Below are 17,255 nucleotides of genomic sequence, written 5' to 3'. Positions count from 1 at the left end.
CACAGTTTCGGGCATTCAGTGGTACTTGCAACTCGCTACTAACAGCACTTGCCCCAAAAGTCTATTTCGGCTACACGGGGGATATTTGATGGATGGGGGGGCGAGAAGGGGGTGGGAGGGGAGGGGGTAGAGAGGGATAGGGGGGGGGCCGGGCGGTGGCCAGAGGTGGGGGGAGGGGATTAAATCTCTATAAGCAACGCTCTCTCTTTCCGCTTCAAGTCACAGCTGCCAAGCGAACAAGGGGGGGGGGGGGGGGGGTGGCGAGAAAAGATAAATGGAGTTGGGGGCTACGCGAGGGGTGGGTGGAGGGAGTGGGGGGAGGTTATAATTTGGGGTGTGGGGGTGGGGTAGGTAGGGGGTAGTGTTAGAGAAGTGGCTGGGCGAAGAGAGGGGAGGGGGGGTAGTGAGGGAGAGACTGAGAGAGAATTGAAGTGTTGTGAGAGAGGAGATAGGAGGTGGGGGAGAGTTTGGCCAGAGGAGAGAGAGAGCGAATCTCATTTGCATTACAAATTCGACCTCCCCTGGGAAGAGGTCGCGGAGAGGCGCGTGGTGGCTCCTACGACGGAGGAGGCTCGTCCCACACATCTCTCGCTCTCTCTCTGCGTCCCTTTCACTCTCACGCGGGGAGAAGGAAGGAAGGAAGGTAGCAGGAGGAGGGCTCGCAGCAGAGAGAGAGGCAGTCGCGACTCACTCGCAGCACCAAAGTTGGCTCTGCTCACAGCACCACCACCACGAGGAGTGATCGCCGGGGCAGCAGGAGCGGAGTCAGCGGCAGGTGAGCGACACGCGCGTGCGACAACGCGCGCTCTCTCATTGTTTACGTGTGTCGTGTTTGTTGTTTATTGTTGTTGTTGTTGTTGGATGATCCCGCCTGCCACGGTCGCTGGGAGGTATTAACTACCTCGCCTGGTAAACAGGAGGGTCATGGGTTTGAGCCCTACCCTGACGCCTGCTGCTGTATTTGGAATTTGCGTGGATTTTTTTCTCCGGTTTTCTCTCCACATTTAGAATAAACATCAAGCGTTTATTTGGCTGCTCCACAATTCCACGTGATAAGCCACTTCGTCGGGTTATCATTTGCGGCCAGGTCGCTACTGAAAAAGAGCCACATAGCTCAGTGGACCTGACCTGGTAAAATAAAAGTTATTAGTAAAATAAAATAGCTAGCAATTTGGGGGAATCGAATCTTTGGCAATTTGATGGGTGTATCGTGAGCTGTAAGAGGCGCGGTCGATGCATCGATTAATCGTTAGACTACCCAGTGGGGGGGTCCAGAAGGGGGAGAGGGGCGGGGAAGGGAGGGGGCATTGGGGGGCATGACTCCCCCAATGCCCCCTGGCCTTGAAACCCACCAAAATGTGCACAGTACATCATTGACATTTACTTGAGAATACACATTGAATGTTTTAATGTGTTATGAATGTAGGGCCCTATTTAAAAACGTGACATGTCCAGACAGCTCTCCCTCCCACTGCCCTCCTTGGGGAGTCTCGATCCGTTACACCCCACACGGCCACCCTGACTCGGCACCAGTGCCGACGAGCTGACACCAACTCACTAACTCACGCGTGCGCCGGGGGCCATCACGAACTCCGCTTCCAAAGTCTGGCTACTAGAATATACCTTGTTGGATGAAGAAGAGGGGGGGGGGTGTTCTCTGCTCTCTCTTTCTCTCTCTCGCCAAGTCCTTCGCCATCTCTCAACGATTGCCCAGAGCCTCCCGCGCGCGTGAGACAATCATTCCGCGACTCAACGCTCCGTCTCTCTCGGCGGGCGTCCTCACTGGCGCGCCCCCTCTCCTAATAGTAGCCGATCTCTGAGCTACATCTCTGTACGTCTATGTCGCTCTCTCTGTCTCTCTCTGTCTCTGGGTGTCTCTCTCTCTCTCTGTCTCTCTATGTCGCTCTCTCTGTCTCTGTCTCTCTCTGTCTCTGGGTGTCTCTCTCTCTCTCTGGGAGTCTCTCTCTGTCTCTCTATGTCACTCTCTCTGTCTCTCTCTGTCTCTGGGTGTCTCTCTCTCTCTGTCTCTCTATGTCGCTCTCTCTGTCTCTGTCTCTCTCTCTGTCTCTGGGTGTCTCTCTCTCTGGGAGTCTCTCTCTGTCTCTCTATGTCGCCCTCTCTGTCTCTCTGTATCTGTCCCTCTCTGGGTCTCTATGTCGCTCTCTCTGTCTCTCTCTCTGTCTCTCTATGTCGCTCTCTCTGTCTCGGTCTCTCTCTGTCTCTGGGTGTCTCTCTCTGTCTCTCTATGTCGCTCTCTCTCTGTCTCTGTCTCTATCTGTCTCTGGGTGTCTCTCTCTGGGAGTCTCTCTCTGTCTCTCTCTCTCTCTCTGTCTCTCTGTCTCTCTCTGTGTCTCTATGTCGCTCTCTCTGTCTCTCTCTCTGGGAGTCGCTCTCTGTCTTTCTCTTCTCTTTGTGTCTCTGTCTCTCTAAGTGTCTCTCTCTGTCTCTGTGGTTATCTCTGTCTCTCTCTCACTCTATCTCTGTCTCTCTGTGTTTCTCTCTCTCTGTCTTTCTCTCTGTGTCTCTCTGTGTGTCTCTCTCTGTGTGTCTCTGTCTCTCTCTCTGTCTTTCTCTCGCACGCCTGGCATCGTCTCACGTTGCGCCACGGCTGCGTGCCAAACTGCTTTCCAGTTAACATCGCGCAGTCGTGGCTAGGAGATGTTAACTACCTCGCCTGGTGTACAGGAGGTCGTGGGTTCGATTCCGGACCTGACGCCGACTGTATATTTGGAGTTTGCGTGTCACTCTCTCCCCCCACCCCCCCCCCCCCCCCCCGTGGTCGCGTGGATTTTTCTCCGGGTCCACCGGTTTTTTTCCTCCACATTTAAATAGAACAACAATATGCATTTAGAGTATTTGGCTGCTATCAAATGTCCACGTGATAAGCCACTTTATTGAGCTATTATTTGTGATAGCCAGGTCGCTTCTGAAAAAAAAAAACTTATACAGCTCAGCGGGTCTTCATCTGGTAAAATAAAATAAAAAAAATAGTCGTTTAGTATTCAGTTTAACATGTAGATGTTTGGGTTAGATCGCATGAATGTAAATGTGTCGTTAAACCCGCCATCACCAAACACAACCAATTAGTAAGGTTTGTCACGTGAACAGAACGTTTCGTTGGAGAGCAAATTCCAAGAAATTACAATCTGAGAGCAAATTCACAAAATTTACAATCTCAGATGTTGTGGCTTGGCTCTTCAACACACAACCGGTGTGCTGTCCTAGTAACGAATTGGCCACGTTCTGTTTACGTGACAAACCTCACTAGTTGTCTGTGTCGGCTGGTGGCGGGTTTTGACGACACATTTATATATTTCCACCATCTAACCCTAAAAAAAACCCGTCTATCATGTACGTTTAGTTTTCGTTGATTTCATCGCTCCGTCTCCACGGTGAACGTCATCTCTCTCTCTCTCTCTCTGTGCGCCGTCGGTCTCCTCCGCCGTTGTGCAGCGTCCTCGCGCTCTCTCGTCACGGGCGCAGCAGCCCGAGGCAATTCAGCGCATTCGGTCCACAACGCCGCGGGACTTAAAAACGAAAGGAAAATAATATCCTGCAATACCCCGGTTAAGGTCGGGGATGCGTGCCCCCCCCCCTCCCCCGAGCGAACGCGCAGCGCAATTGTGGCCACGACGAACGCCGTGCGATGAACCCGCAACGCCCCCGCGTCCCCCACCCCCCTCCCCGCGCCCCCCTGCAACCCCCTGCACCCCCCCCCCCATTCCCTGCGTAAAGCGCGGGGTTGTGGTTATGTTTTGTTGTATATCTTCCCGTGGGCTCAAGTTACAAAGCAACGCCGTGTTGCCGCTAGATACAGAGCCCGCTGACGCCGTGTTGATGTTAGGAGGGGGGGGGGGGTTGACCATACTTCACCACGGGTTGGTGGAGTGCGGTTGGGGAGGAGGCGGGGAGGGGGGGGGGGCTAGGCCCAGCGCGCACATCACTCAACCACCGATGCGTAGCCTTCGCCTGGAATCGAACTGGGATTTTGCGAGCTTCATCGCGCGGTGCGCTCGCCGTTGCGCCACCGCTCCAACGCACTCCTTGACGGCGCAGCCTCCGATTACGCAGCAAGGTTGGCTGCATAGGGCGCGACACGATTGGCCAAGCACCCAAGGCGCAGGGGGCCTCGCGACTCGAGGGTCCGGAGACTCGCTCGTGCCCTCGCGCGTCAACACCGGCGCTTGGTGTCATCCGTCAACCAGCGCGAGCCGCGGTGCGCCTGAAATGTTGCCCAGTATCTCTGTGGGCCCTTTTAGAAAGGAGAAGAATGAGAAAAGGAAGCAACCCCCATCAGCAACCCCCATCAGCAACCCCCATCATCAACCCCCATCAGCAACCCCCATCAGCAACCCCCATCAGCAACCCCCATCAGCAACCCCCATCATCAACCCCCATCATCAACCCCCATCAGCAACCCCCATCAGCAACCCCCATCAGCAACCCCCATCATCAACCCCCATCAGCAACCCCCATCAGCAACCCCCATCAGCAACCCCCATCAGCAACGCCCATCAGCAACCCCCATCATCAACCCCCATCATCAACCCCCATCATCAACCCCCATCAGCAACCCCCATCAGCAACCCCCATCATCAACCCCCATCAGCAACCCCCATCAGCAACCCCCATCAGCAACCCCCATCATCAACCCCCATCAGCAACCCCCATCAGCAACCCCCATCATCAACCCCCATCAGCAACCCCCATCAGCAACCCCCATCAGCAACCCCCATCAGCAACCCCCATCAGCAACCCCCATCAGCAACCCCCATCAGCAACCCCCATCAGCAACCCCCATCAGCAACCCCCATCAGCAACCCCCATCAGCAACCCCCATCAGCAACCCCCATCAGCAACCCCCATCAGCAACGCCCATCAGCAACCCCCATCATCAACCCCCATCATCAACCCCCATCATCAACCCCCATCAGCAACCCCCATCAGCAACCCCCATCATCAACCCCCATCAGCAACCCCCATCAGCAACCCCCATCAGCAACCCCCATCATCAACCCCCATCAGCAACCCCCATCAGCAACCCCCATCATCAACCCCCATCAGCAACCCCCATCAGCAACCCCCATCAGCAACCCCCATCATCAACCCCCATCAGCAACCCCCATCAGCAACCCCCATCAGCAACCCCCATCAGCAACCCCCATCAGCAACCCCCATCAGCAACCCCCATCAGCAACCCCCATCAGCAACCCCCATCAGCAACCCCCATCAGCAACCCCCATCAGCAACCCCCATCAGCAACCCCCATCAGCAACGCCCATCAGCAACCCCCATCATCAACCCCCATCATCAACCCCCATCATAAACCCCCAACATCAACCCCCATCATCAACCCCCATCATCAACCGCGATCATCAACCCCCATTATCAACCCCCAACATCAACCCCCATCATCAACCCCCATCATCAACCTCTATCATCAACCCCCATCAGCAACCCCCATCAGCAACCCCCATCAGCAACCCCCATCAGCAACCCCCATCAGCAACCCCCATCAGCAACCCCCATCAGCAACCCCCATCAGCAACCCCCATCAGCAACCCCCATCAGCAACCCCCATCAGCAACCCCCATCAGCAACCCCCATCAGCAACCCCCATCAGCAACCCCCATCAGCAACCCCCATCAGCAACGCCCATCAGCAACCCCCATCATCAACCCCCATCATCAACCCCCATCATAAACCCCCAACATCAACCCCCATCATCAACCCCCATCATCAACCGCGATCATCAACCCCCATTATCAACCCCCAACATCAACCCCCATCATCAACCCCCATCATCAACCTCTATCATCAACCCCCATCAGCAACCCCCATCAGCAACCCCCATCAGCAACCCCCATCAGCAACCCCCATCAGCAACCCCCATCAGCAACCCCCATCAGCAACCCCCATCAGCAACCCCCATCAGCAACCCCCATCAGCAACCCCCATCAGCAACCCCCATCAGCAACCCCCATCAGCAACGCCCATCAGCAACCCCCATCATCAACCCCCATCATCAACCCCCATCATAAACCCCCAACATCAACCCCCATCATCAACCCCCATCATCAACCGCGATCATCAACCCCCATTATCAACCCCCAACATCAACCCCCATCATCAACCCCCATCATCAACCTCTATCATCAACCCCCATCAGCAACCCCCATCAGCAACCCCCATCAGCAACCCCCAGCAGCAACCCCCATCAGCAACCCCCATCAGCAACCCCCATCAGCAACCCCCATCAGCAACCCCCATCAGCAACCCCCATCATCAACCTCCATCACCAAACCCGATCAGCAACCCCCATCAGCAAACCCCATCAGCAACCCCCATCAGCAACCCCCATCAGCAACCCCCATCATCAATCCCCATCAGCAACCCCCATCAGCAACCCCCATCAGCAACCCCCATCAGCAACCCCCATCATCATCCCCGATCAGCAACCCCCATGAGCAACCCCCATCTGCAACCCCAATCATCAACCCCCATCATCAACCTCCATCATCAACCCCCATCAGCAACCCCCATCATCAACCCCCATCATTAACCCACATCATCAACCCCCATCATCAATCCCCATCAGCAACCCCCATCATCAACCTCCATCATCAACCCCCATCATCAACCCCATCATCAACCCCCATCATCAACCCCATCATCAACCCCCATCATCAACCCCCATCATCAACCTCTATCATCAACCCCCATTATCAACCCCCAACATCAACCCCCATAATCAACCCCCATCATCAACCTCTATCATCAACCCCTAACATCATCCCCCATCAGAAACCCCCATCATCAACCCCCATAATCAACCCCCATCATCAACCCCCAACATCAACCCCCATCAGCAATCCCCATCATCAACCTCTATCATCAACCCCCATCATCAACCCCCATCAGCAAACATCATCATCAACCTCCATCAGCAACCCCCCTCAGCAACCCCCATCATCAACACCCATCATCAACCCCCATCATCAACCTCCATCAGCAAGCCCCATCAGCAACCCCCATCATCAACCCCCATCATCTATGCCCATCATCAACCCCCATCATCAACCCCCATCATCAACCCCCATCATCAACCCCCATCATCAAACCCCATCAGCAACCCCCATCATAAACCCCCATCATCTATGCCCATCATCAACCCCCATCATCAACCCCCATCAACATCCCCCATCATCAACCCCCATCATCAACCCCCATCAGCAACCCCCATCATCAACCCCCATCATCAACCCCCATCAGCAACCCCCATCAGCAACCCCAATCAGCAACCCCTATCATCAACCCCCTTCAGCAACCGCCATCAGCAACCCCCATCAACATCCCCCATCAGCAACCTCCATCGGCAACCCCCATCAGCAACTCCCATCATCAACCCCCATCATCAACCCCCATCATCATCCCCCATCATCATCCCCCCTCATCAACCCCCATCAGCAACCCCCATCATCAACCCCCATCAGCAACCCCAATCATCAACCCCCATCAGCAACCCCCATCAACAACCCCCATCATCAACCCCCATCATCAAGCCCCATCAGCAACCCCCATCAGCAACCCCCATCATCAACCCCCATCATCAACCCCCATCAGCAACCCCCACCATCAACCCCCATCATCAACCCCCATCAGCAACCCCCATCAGCAGCCCCCATCACCAACCCCCATCATCAACCACCATCATCAACCCCTATCAACATCCCCCATCAGCAACCTCCATTAGCAACCCCCATCAGCAACCCCCATCATCAACAACCATCATCAACCCCCATCATCAACCCCCATCATCAACCCCCATCAGCAACCCCCATCATCAACCCCCATCATCAACCCCCATCAGCAACCCCCATCATCAACCCCCATCATCAACCCCCATCATCAACCCCCATTAGCAACCCCCATCATCAACCCCCATCAGCAACCCCCATCATCAACCCCCATCATCAACCCCCATCAGCAACCCCCATCATCGACCCCCATCATCGACCCCCATCAACAACCCCCATCATCAACCCCCACCATCAAACCCATCAGCAACCGCCTGAGCAACCCCCATCATGAACCCCCATCATCAACCCCCATCAGCAACCCCCATCAGCAACCCCCGTCATCAACCCCCATCATCAACCCAATCATCAACCCCCAACAGCAACCCCCATCAACAACCCCCATCAACAACCCCCATCATCAACCCCCATCACCAACCCCCATCAGTAATCCCCATCAACAACCCCCATCAGCAACCCCCAACAGCAACCCCCATAATCAACCCCCATCATCAACCCCCATCATCAACCCCCATCATCAAACCCCATCAGCAACCCTCATCATCAACCCCCATCATCAACCCCCATCATCAACCCCCATCAGAAACCCCATCATCGACCCCCATCATCAACCTCCATCAGGAACCCCCATCAGTAACCACAATCATCAACCCCCATCATCAACCCCCATCATCAACCCCCATAAGAGACGCCCATCATCGACCCCCATCATCAACCCCCATCAACAACCCCCATCATCAACCCCCATCAGCAACCCCCATCAGCAACCCCCATCAACAACCGCCATCATCAACCCCCATAATCAACCCCCATCAGCAACCCCCATCAGCAACCCCCATCAGCAACCCCCTTCATCAACCCCCATCAGCAACCCCCATCAGCAACCCCCATCAACATCCCCCATCAGCAACCTCCATCAGCAACCCCCATCAGCAACCCCCATCATCAACCCCCATCATCAACCCCCATCATCAACCCCCATCATCAACCCCGATCAGCAACCCCCATCAGCAACCCCCATCATCAACCCCCATCATCAACCCCCATCATCAACCCACATCAGAAACCCCATCATCGACCCCCATCATCAACCTCCATCAGCAACCCCCATCAGTAACCACAATCATCAACCCCCATCATCAACCCCCATCATCAACCCCGATCAGAGACGCCCATCATCGACCCCCATCATCAACCCCCATCAACAACCCCCATCATCAACCCCCATCAGCAACCCCCATCAGCAACCCCCATCAGCAACCCCCATCATCAACCCCCATCATCAACCCCCATCATCAACCCTCATCAGCAACCCCCATCATCAACCCCCATCATCAACCCCCATCAGCAACCCCCATCAACAACCCCCATCATCAACCCCCATAATCAACCCCCATCAGTAACCCCCATCAGCAACCCCCATCAGCAACCCCCTTCATCAACCCCCATCAGCAACCTCCATCAGCAACCCCCATCAGCAACCCCCATCATCAACCCCCATCATCAACCCTCATCAGCAACCCCCATCATCAACCCCCATCATCAACCCCCATCAGCAACCCCAACCATCAACCCCCATCATCAACCCCCATCAGCAACCCCCATCATCGACCCCCATCATCGACCCCCATCAACAACCCCCATCATCAACCCCCATCATCAACCCCATCAGCAACCCCCTGAGCAACCCCCATCATGAACCACCATCATCAACCCCCATCAGCAACCCCCATCAGCAACCCCCGTCATCAACCTCCATCAACAACCCAATCATCAACCCCTATCAGCAACCCCCATCAACAACCCCCATCAACAACGCCCATCATCAACCCCCATCACCAACCCCCATCAGCAATCCCCATCAGCAACCCCCATCAGCAACCCCCATCATCAACCCCCATCAACAACCCCCATCATCAACCCCCATCATCAAACCCCATCAGCAACCCTCATCATCAACCCACATCATCAACCCCCATCATCAACCCCCATCAGAAACCCCATGATCGACCCCCATCATCAACCTCCATCAGCAACCCCCATCAGTAACCACAATCATCAACCCTCATCATCAACCCCCATCATCAACCCCCATCAGAGACGCCCATCATCGACCCCCATCATCAACCCCCATCAACAACCCCCATCATCAAACCTCATCAGCAACCCCAATCAGCAACCCCCATCAGCAACCCCCATCATGAACCCCCATCATCAACCCCCATCATCAACCCTCATCAGCAACCCCCATCATCAACCCCCATCATCAACCCCCATCAGCAACCCCCATTAACAACCCCCATCATCAACCCCCATAATCAACCCCCATCAGCAACCCCAATCAGCAACCCCCATCAGCAACCCCCTTCATCAACCCCCATCAGCAACCCCCATCAGCAACCCCCATCAACATCCCCCATCAGCAACCTCCATCTGCAACCCCCATCATCAACCCCCATCATCAACCCCCATCATCAACCCCCATCATCAACTCCCATCAGCAACCCCCATCATCAACCCCCATCAGCAACCCCCATCATCAACCCCCATCATCAACCCCCATCATCAACCCCCATCATCAACCCCCTATCATCAACCCCCATCAGCAACCCCCATCATCAACCCCCATCATCAACCTCCATCAGCAACCCCCATCAGCAACCCCGATCATCAACCCCCATCAGCAACCCCCATCATCAACCCCCATCATCAACCCCCATCATCAACACCCATCAGCAACCCCCATCATCAACCCCCATCATCAACCTCCATCATCAACCCCCATCATCAACACCGATCAGCAACCCCCATCAGCAACCCCCTTCATCAACCCCCATCAGCAACCCCCATCAGCAACCCCCATCAACATCCCCCATCAGCAACCTCCATCAGCAACCCCCATCAGCAACCCCCATCATCAACCCCCATCATCAACCCCCATCATCAACCCCCGTCATCAACCCCCATCAGCAATCCCCATCAACAACCCCCATCAGCAACCCCCATCATCAACCCCCATCATCAACCCCCATCATCAACCCCCATCATCAACCCCCATCATCAACCCCCATCAGCAACCCCCATCATCAACCTCCATCATCAACCTCCATCAGCAACCCCCATCAGCAACCCCCATCATCAACCCCCATCAGCAACCCCCATCATCAACCCCCATCATCAACCCCCATCATCAACACCCATCAGCAACCCCCATCATCAACCCCCATCATCAACCTCCATCATCAACCCCCATCATCAACACCGATCAGCAACCCCCATCAGCAACCCCCATCACCAACCCCCATCATTAACCCCCATCATCAACCCCCATCATCAACCCCCATCATCAACCCCCATCAGCAACCCCCATCAGCATCCTCCATCATCAACCCCCATCATCAACCCCCATCATCAACCCCCATCAGCAACCCCCATCAGCAACCCCCATCACCAACCCCCATCAACATCCCCCATCAGCAACCTCCATCAGCAACCCCAATCAGCAACCCCCATCATCAACAACCATCATCAACCCCCATCAGCAACCGCCATCAGCAACCACCATCAGCAACTCCCATCATCAACCCCCATCAGCAACCCACATCACCAACCCCCATCAACATCCCCCATCAGCAACCTCCATCAGCAACCCCAATCAGCAAACCCCATCATCAACCCCCATCATCAACCCCCATCATCAACCCCCATCAGCAACCCCCATCATCAACCCCCATCATCAACCCCCATCATCAACCCCCATCATCAACCCCCATCATCAACCCCCATCATCAACCCCCATCAGCAACCCCCATCATCAACCTCCATCATCAACCTCCATCAGCAACCCCCATCAGCAACCCCCATCATCAACCCCCATCAGCAACCCCCATCATCAACCCCCATCATCAACCCCCATCAGAGACCCCCATCAGAGACCCCCATCATCGACCCCCATCATAAACCCCCATCATCAACCCCCATCAGCAACCCCCATCAGCAACCCCCATCAGCAACCCCCATCATCAACCCACATCATCAACCCCCATCATCAACCCCCATCATCAACCCTCATCAACAACCCCCATCATCAACCCCCATCATCAACCCCCATCAGCAACCCCCATCAACAAACCCAATCATCAACCCCCATCATCAACCTCCATCATCAACCCCAATCTGCAACCACCATCAGCAACCCCCATCATCAACCACCATCAGCAACCCCCATCATCAACCCCCATCAGCAACCCCCATCAGCAACCCCCATCAACATCCCCCATCAGCAACCCCCATCAGCAACCCCCATCATCAACCCCCATCAGCAACCCCCATCAACAAACCCAATCATCAACCCCCATCATCAACCTCCATCATCAACCCCAATCTGCAACCACCATCAGCAACCCCCATCATCAACCCCCATCAGCAACCCCCATCAGCAACCCCCATCAACATCCCCCATCAGCAACCCCCATCAGCAACCCGCATCATCAACCCCCATCATCAACCCCCATCATCAACCCCCATCAGCAACCCCCATCATCAACCCCCATCATCAACCCCCATCAGCAACCCCCTTCATCAACCCCCATCATCAACCCCCATCAGCAACCCCCATCATTAACCCCCATCATCAACCCCCATCAGCAACCCCCATCATCAACCCCCATCATCAACCTCCATCATCAACCCCCATCATCAAACCCCCATCAGCATCCCCCATCAGCAACCCCCATCACCAACCCCCATCATCAACCCCCATCATCAACCCCCATCATCAACCCCCATCATCAACCCCCATCAGCAACCCCCATCAGCAAACCCCCATCAGCAACTCCCATAATCAACCCCCATCAGCAACCCCCATCACCAACCCCCATCAACATCCCCCATCAGCAACCTCCATCTTCAACCCCAATCAGCAACCCCCATCATCAACAACCATCATCAACCCCCATCAGCAACCCCCATCAGCAACCCTCATCAGCAACTCCCATCATCAACCCCCATCAGCAACCCCCATCACCAACCCCCATCAACATCCCCCATCAGCAACTTCCATCAGCAACCCCAATCAGCAACCCCCATCATTAACCCGCATCATCAGCCCCAATCATCAACCCCCATCAGCAACCCCCATCATCAACCCCCATCAGCAACCCCCATCATCAACCCCCATCATCGACCGCCATCATCGACCCCCATCAGCGACTCCCATCATCGACCCCCATCATCAACCCCCATCATCAACCCCCATCATCTACCCCCATCAGCAACCCCCATCATCAACCCCCATCAGCAACCCCCATCAGCAAACCCCATCATCAACCCCCATCATCAACCCCCATCATCAACCCTCATCAGCAATCCCCATCATCAACCCCATCATCAACCCCCATCAGCAACCACCATCAACAACCCCGATCATCAACCCCCATCATCAACCCCCATCAGCAACACCCATCATTAACCACCATCATCAACCCCCATTATCAACCCCCATCAGCAACCCCCATCAGCAACCTCAATCAGCAACCCCCATCAGCAAACCCCATCCTCAACCTCCATCATCAAATGCCATCATCAACCCCCATCAGCAACTCAAATCATCAACCCCCATCATTAACTCCCATCAGCGACCACCATCAGCGACCCCCATCATCAACCCCATCATCAACCTCCATCATCAACTCCCATCAGAAACCGCCATCATCAACCCCCATCATCAACCCCCATCAGCAACCCCCATCATCAACCCTCATCATCAACCCCGATCATCAACCCCCATCAGCAACCCCCATCATCAACCCCGATCATCAACCCCCATCATCAACCCCATCATCAACCCCCATCAGCAACCCCCATCATCAACCCCCATCATCAACCCCCATCAGCAACCCCCAACAGCAACCCCCATCATCAACCCCCATCATCAACCCCCATCATCAACCCTCATCAGCAATCCCCATCATCAACCCCCATCATCAACCCCCATCATAAACCCCAATCTTCAACCCCCATCAGCAACCCCGATCAGCAACCCCCATCAGCAACCCCCATCATCAACCCCCATCATCAACCCCGATCAGCAACCCCCATCATCAACCCCCATCAGCAAACCCCATCAGCAACCCCCATCAGCAACCCCCATCATCAACCCCCATCAACATCCCCCATCAGCAACCTCCATCATCAACTCCCATCAGCAACCCCCATCAACATCCCCCATCAGCAACCTCCATCAGCAACCCCCATCAGCAGACCCCATCAGCAACCTCCATCATTAACCCCCAACATCAACCCCCATCATCAACCCCCATCAGCAACCCCCATCAACAACCCCCATCATCAACCCCCATCATCAACCACCATCATCAACGCCCACCATCAACCCCCATCAGCAACCCCCATCATCAACCCCCATCATCAACCCCCATCAGCAACCCCAATCAGCAACCCCCATCATTAACCCCCATCATCAACCCCCTCATCAACCCCCATCAGCAACCCCCATCATCAACCCCCATCATCAACCCCCATCATCAACTCCCATCAGCATCCCCCATCAGCAACCCCCATCATCAAACCCCATCATCAACCCCCATCATCAAACCCCATCATCAACCCCCATCATCAACCCCCATCAGCAACCCGCATCAGCAACCCCAATCATCAACCCCCATCATCAACCCCATCAGCAACCCCCATCAACAACCCCCATCATCAACCCCCATCATCAACCCCCATCAGCAACCCCCATCAACAACCCCCATCATCAACCCCCATCATCAACCCCCATCAACAACCCCCATCATTAAACCCCATCATCAACCCCCATCATCAACCCCCATCCTCCACCTCCATCATCAACCGCCATCATCAACCCCCATCAGCAACTCAAATCATCAGCCCCCATCAGCAACTCCCATCATCATACCGCATCATCAACCCCCATCATCAACCCCCATCATCAACCTCCATCATCAACCCCCATCATCAACCCTCATCAGCAATCCCCATCATCAACTCCATCATCAACCCCCATCAGCAACCACCATCAACAACCCCGATCATCAACCCCCATCATCAACCCCCATCAGCAACACCCATCATTAACCACCATCATCAACCCCCATTATCAACCCCCATCAGCAACCCCCATCAGCAACCTCAATCAGCAACCCCCATCAGCAAACCCCATCCTCAACCTCCATCATCAAATGCCATCATCAACCCCCATCAGCAACTCAAATAATCAACCCCCATCATTAACTCCCATCAGCGACCACCATCAGCGACCCCCATCATCAACCCCATCATCAACCTCCATCATCAACTCCCATCAGAAACCGCCATCATCAACCCCCATCATCAACCCCCATCAGCAACCCCCATCATCAACCCTCATCATCAACCCCGATCATCAACCCCCATCAGCAACCCCCATCATCAACCCCCATCATCAACCCCCATCATCAACCCCATCATCAACCCCCATCAGCAACCCCCATCATCAACCCCCATCATCAACCCCCATCAGCAACCCCCAACAGCAACCCCCATCATCAACCCCCATCATCAACCCTCATCAGCAATCCCCATCATCAACCCCCATCATCAACCCCCATCATAAACCCCAATCTTCAACCCCCATCAGCAACCCCCATCAGCAACCCCCATCAGCAACCCCCATCATCAACCCCCATCATCAACCCCGATCAGCAACCCCCATCATCAACCCCCATCAGCAAACCCCATCAGCAACCCCCATCAGCAACCCCCATCATCAACCCCCATCAACATCCCCCATCAGCAACCTCCATCATCAACCCCCATCAGCAACCCCCATCAACATCCCCCATCAGCAACCTCCATCAGCAACCCCCATCAGCAGACCCCATCAGCAACCTCCATCATTAACCCCCAACATCAACCCCCATCATCAACCCCCATCAGCAACCCCCATCAACAACCCCCATCATCAACCCCCATCATCAACCACCATCATCAACGCCCACCATCAACCCCCATCAGCAACCCCCATCATCAACCCCCATCATCAACCCCCATCAGCAACCCCAATCAGCAACCCCCATCATTAACCCCCATCATCAACCCCCTCATCAACCCCCATCAGCAACCCCCATCATCAACCCCCATCATCAACCCCCATCATCAACTCCCATCAGCATCCCGAATCAGCAACCCCCATCATCAAACCCCATCATCAACCCCCATCATCAAACCCCATCATCAACCCCCATCATCAACCCCCATCAGCAACCCGCATCAGCAACCCCAATCATCAACCCCCATCATCAACCCCATCAGCAACCCCCATCAACAACCCCCATCATCAACCCCCATGATCAACCCCCATCAGCAACCCCCATCAACAACCCCCATCATCAACCCCCATCATCAACCCCCATCAACAACCCCCATCATCATACCGCATCATCAACCCCCATCATCAACCCCCATCATCAACCTCCATCATCCACCCCCATCAGCAACACCCATCAGCGACCCCCATGATCAACCCCCATCATCAACCTCCATCATCAACCCCCATCATCAACCCCCATCATCAACCCCCATCAGCAACCCCCATCATCAACCCCCATCATCAACCTCCATCATCAACCCCCATCGGCAACCCCCATTATCAACCCCATCATCAACCCCCATCATCAACCCCCATCATCAACCCATATCATCAACCCCCATCATGAACCCCCATCATCAACATCCATCATCCACCCCCATCAGCAACCCCCATCAGCGACCCCCATCATCAACCCCCATCATCAACCTCCATCATCAACCCCCATCAGCAACCCCCATCATCAACCCCCATCAGCAACCCCCATCATCAACCCCCATCATCAACCTCCATCATCAACCCCAATCAGCAACCACCATCAGCAACCTCCATCATCAACCCCCATCATCAACCCCCATCATCATCCCCCATCATCAACCCCCATCATCAACCCCCACCATCAACCCCCATCAGCAACCCCCATCATCAACCCCCATCATCAACCCCCATCAGCAACCCCCATCAGCAACCCCCATCATTAACCCCCATCATCAACCCCCATCATCAACCCCCATCAACAACCCCCATCATCAACCACCATCATCAACCCCCATCATCAACCCCCATCAGCAACCCCCATCAGCAACCCCCATCATCAAACCCCATCATGAACCCCCATCATCAAACCCCATCATCAACCCCCATCATCAACCCCCATCAGCAACCCGCATCAGCAACCCCCATCATCAACCCATATCATCAACCCCCATCATCAACCCCCATCATCAACCTCCATCATCCACCCCCATCAGCAACCCCCATCATCAACCTCCATCATCAACCCCAATCAGCAACCACCATCAGCAACCTCCATCATCAACCCCCATCATCAA

At 55.0% G+C, this 17,255-nt stretch overlaps 1 protein-coding gene across 1 annotated transcript in view; it reads left to right on the top strand.

The window, feature by feature from the left end:
* Window positions 1-422: 422 nt before the first annotated feature.
* The window catches only part of LOC116937103 (uncharacterized), a 56,185-nt gene continuing 39,352 nt past the window's right edge, over window positions 423-17,255 (top strand). The window contains exon 1 of the mRNA XM_076065570.1: window positions 423-775. The gene's annotated coding sequence lies outside the window, so the exon portion shown is untranslated. The remainder of the gene's footprint in view (window positions 776-17,255) is intronic.

The sequence above is a fragment of the Petromyzon marinus genome, chromosome 8 (genome assembly GCF_048934315.1).
Source record: "Petromyzon marinus isolate PM22_M1 ecotype Great Lakes invasive population chromosome 8, UKy_Petmar_22M1.pri1.0, whole genome shotgun sequence".
Taxonomy (NCBI): Eukaryota; Metazoa; Chordata; class Hyperoartia; order Petromyzontiformes; family Petromyzontidae; genus Petromyzon; species Petromyzon marinus.
Note: the sequence above shows the minus strand (reverse complement) of the source record. Positions and strands in the feature narration are given on the sequence as shown.